Raw genomic sequence first — 4,640 nt, forward strand, 5'->3', positions numbered from 1 at the left:
TGAGTCTTGATTGATTCCTTACTATGTATCTGGCTGGAATTGGGGTGGGAGGAGGCAAAGAGAGTGGCTGAGCACTCAGAAATGGCCATTACTGCTCAGCTGGAGGGAAGAATGGTGCCACCTTCCAGAGGTTCTTAACACTTTGTGTCCCACAGGCCCCTTCGCCAGGCTGAAGACTCCTATAGAACCCTTCTCAGAAGAATGAGTTTAGGTTATAAAGTAAATTAGATTAAGAGGTAATTCTACCCCTTGGGGATGAGGGACTGCAGATTAAGGACTCTTACCCTGCAAAGACTGACAGAGTCCCTTTGCTCCGGCACCTCTGCCCCTCCCCAACCAGCTGCCCTTTTTGCCAACCCTGGGTGAGTCAAGGAAAGGAAAGGACCAGCCAGGACTTCCCCCTCCCCTGGGAGGGGTGCCATAGAAGGCAGAGGACTGCTCTCTGTGTCAGAGCACCTGCGGTCACCGTGGGCTACAACACGGTGAGACAACAGAAGGAACAGTATTGAAGGGCAGCTCTGCCCTGAGGTAGAATTTTGGTCTTAATGGACATGTAGGCTGGGTGGGGGGCTGAGATGGGCTGCAGCATTTGCTCTTATGTTAACCCTTCCCCACTCCCATCTCCTTTCTGTGAACATAATGGCATTTCATAAAATTAGGCATGCTATCTATCAGCGAAAGGAGAAAATAATTTAACAGGGCAAATTGAAATACCACTCTTGATGCAAACACCCTTTTCAAGTTTATCACCCTGATCCTATGCAATTAGACAAAGGAATTATGAACACTGCTGTCCAGCGCCTTCCCCAGACTCCCTGGGTGAAATGAAAGAGGCTCTAGTGGAGACTTGGTGGGCCAGGCCGGAGAGGCTGCCTGTGCAGGGGCTGCTGAAGCAATGACCAAAGCGGGTTAATTAATCAAATGAGGAAGCAGATGAAAATCCGTGTTGCAGCAGCAACCCAGAGGGTTCACATGCAGAGGCCACAGCATAAACAAGGCAATCCACATTTGTCTGAATCCTTACTGTTAATGAATATAAAGTTGGAGGATCATGTTCTGATTTGAGTTCAACTATGTGGCTGAAAAGTACGAGAAGACAATACTAAAGACTGCTTTAATAGAAATCCCAAAACAAAAAACTGGTAATATTATATTCAACAGGAAGTTATCCATTCTTACATGATTTTTTCTTTTTGTTTCCCCAACATTTATAATATATACATTTATGCCACAATATAGCCTTCACGAATTCTGATAAGGCTGGTCTTAAAAGCAAATTTATTTCTTTAAACATTCTACTACCTCATCAATTTAAAAGGTTCTTCAGATTTTACAAGGCATGAAAGTTATTCAAATAGAATTTGGATGAATATTTTAATGACTGTTTAGTAATGGAATGAAGCTGTTCATGGTTGTGGCATGTACTAAAAACATACTTTTAATGTCGACATTTTAGAGCTCTCTGCTGAAAATTTCAATAAAGTCTGTGTCTAAAATGTATTATGGGCCATTGCCTCTTCATAAAAGTGACACAATATGCCATACCATTTTGTACACAATGAAACTCTTAATAAGCATTAAAACTATGTGTCCTTTCCAAGTTAAATAAACAATTTAAATGCAGTGTGAATAACCACCAGAATTAAAAGCAGACTCTGCGGAGTAGGACGAGGCAATTTAAACTGCTCATTTTGTGCCTCCTACATTGTTTGAATGTATATTTCTATATGCATAACTCCAGCAATAATAACAAGAAAAGCTAAAAATGTATCTTTTCTCAAACACAGTTAATCACAACAATAAAAGCCAGTAATCTGAGACATAAAATTCTGAAACCATTCCAGATGACTTTTTAATATGAACAAAAATTCCTGCCTTTTATACCAGACTTCAGAAAATAAAGGACATTACTAACTAAAACCTACCCATCTTTTAAAAATTGGATTACTTGGCCAGGCACAGTGTCTCACGCCTGTAATCCCAGCACTTTGGGAGGCCGAGGCAGGTGGATCACTTGAGGTCAGGAGTTCGAGACCAGCCTGGCCAACATAGTGAAACCCTGTCTCTACTAAAAATACAAAAATTAGCCAGATGTGGTGGCTCATGCCTGTAATTCCAGCTACTCGGGAAGCTGATGCAGGAGAATTGCTTGAACTCGGGAGATGGAGGTTCCAATGTGCAGAGATCATGCCACTGCATTCCAGCCTGGGCGACAGAGCAAGACTCCCTCTAAAAAAAAAAAAAAAGAAAGAAAGAAAGAAAGAAAGAAAGAAAGAAAGAAAGAAAGAAAGAAAGAAAGGAAGGAAGGAAGGAAGGAAGGAAGGAAGGAAGGAAGGAAGGAAGGAAGGAAAGAAAGAAAGAAAGAAAGAAAGAAAGAGAAAGAAAGAAAGAAAGAAAGAGAGGGTTATTTATTCTTAATAATTCCAAAGTCACTAAGGATCACCCAATAATTGATTATACTCTTGAAAAATCGTAGTTTGCACTATTTCAGTGAAATTTAAGGAGACTGGCCCTTTTTTCTTCTTTTACTGCGTATCGTCATTTTCCCCCCAACATGAGGAAGTGGTCCCCAGCTTACTTAAAGCAAAACAGTGCCCCTTCTCCCTCTCCACCAGCTGCCCTCTTGGTCTTTCCTGATACATTAGCAGCACAGCCTTATCTTCAGGCTCACGAGCTGACAAACTATTTCAAGGATGTCTGCATTCAGAGTGCTGATTCATTTCTTCCCCTGCCCACTCTCCCAACAAGTCGAGGCAAAGCACTGGGCTGCAAAGCACTGAGTACAGCACCTGTCTGTTGTGGGTGTTTAGTACAAAGTCATCTCCCTCATTATCTTCCTATTACTACCATTACAATTATTTGAATGTGAAGTAATGGTTTAAAGTCCCAGCCAGCTGGGCGTGGTGGCTCACGTCTGTAAATCGCAGCACTTTGGGAGGCCGAGGCAGGTGGATCCCCTGAGGTCAGAAGTTCGAGACCGGCCTGGCCAACATGGTGAAACCCCGTCTCTACTAAAAATACAAAAGTAGCTGGGCATGGTGGCATGCACCTGTAATCCCAGCTACTCCACGAGAGTCACTTGAACCTGGCAGACAGAGGTTGCAGTGAGCTGAGATCGCACCACTGCACACCAGCCTGGGCGACAGAGGGAGACTCCGTCTCAAAAAATAATAATAATGATGAAATAAAATAAAGTCCCAGTTCTGTGGTCAACTAACCCGAGTTTATATTCTGAGGAATACTGGACTGTATTAAATGTGATTATTCACATAAAGCCTTTAGCATGGGCTCTGGTTAAGTGACCTCTTAATGAGTATCAGCTAATTTTATTAATAACAGGTACCAGTTAGTCTTCTTTCTTCAGTTTTTTCCACCAGTCTTGACTGCTTCTACATATTGTTTCAAATAAACCTTTGTAAATGTGGTTTTGTACATTCTTGCTTTAAAACATGGCATGGGGCTTCACTACCATTCACTTCCCTGGCTGGGTGTCTGCCCCTGTCACCTACTTCCCCACTGCAGGCCTAGAACAGCCTTCTGACCTATACCAGAAAGTCTTTCCATCTACCCTAAACGGCTGCATCTCTTTCCTACCTTGGTGCCCAATTTCTAGGTTTTCTTTCAACTGATGAAGGGGTTTAGTCCTGTGCATCCACCGCACTCCTCAGCTTGGCTGGCAGTGACTCAAGGGCAGAATCTGAGTCCCACTCCTGGTAGGTACTCAATGTTAGCGGTTGTTGAAATAAAATGAGGAAATGCTATAAAGCCCACAAAGCATGGTAAAAATGAAAGGTGTTCATTAAAATGTCACGTTTACGTAGATTACTAATCATCATGATCAGGGAACTCTGAAGGGCATTAACAATCCAGGATCCTTCCAGATGATCCGTCTTTCTTCCTGGCATTTGTCACCTAATGAATCTCGAATGTGGAGCCTGTGAGAGCTCTAGTTTAATAAAGATCCAAGTAATGGGCTGTGCTCAGCTCTCCTGAAAAAGTTAATACACAGGGAAAGTGCACTCCAAAAAGCCCTGGGCCAAGGCTGTGAAAAGCAAAGGGGTTTCTCAAAGAAAAATAGACACCTGTACCAGTCTCCCCAATGTCAGTACCTTAGTGAATCTTAAAACTTCTTAATCAGGTCGTATGAGCCTTTGCTTATTTTTCTCTCTGGAGTTAAGACAGGCTTATTTTTAATTTTTTTAAAATACATATTTCTTTTTCTTTTCTCACCTATAATGCCAAATTTGATAACAAAGACAGCTTTAACCAAAGAAAAACACCACTAGGTTTTCTATGATGCTTTTAGAAGTCAGGATTTGGGACGTGCTGTTAAAAGATGTCAGTTGGACAAATATAAAGTTCTTTTCCACATATTCATAAATACATTTTATAATATGCTAGTGAATGTTTACTTTCACAATATCAATGGTATATTTTGTCAACAGGAAAAGCTTTGATTTTTTTATTTTTTATTTTTGGTATTTCAATTATTCCCTTAAGGTAAGGAGAATCTGCTTTGAATAGTTCTGTATTATAATTCCTTTTTTTTTAAAGCCAGTTTATGGCTTCACATCTGCCAGGCCAATTAAACCTGCCAAAACAATTTATATTTGGAGACTTCCTGCTGAAAAGGACACTTT

Source organism: Symphalangus syndactylus, chromosome 24, assembly GCF_028878055.3.
Source record: "Symphalangus syndactylus isolate Jambi chromosome 24, NHGRI_mSymSyn1-v2.1_pri, whole genome shotgun sequence".
NCBI classification, from domain to species: Eukaryota; Metazoa; Chordata; class Mammalia; order Primates; family Hylobatidae; genus Symphalangus; species Symphalangus syndactylus.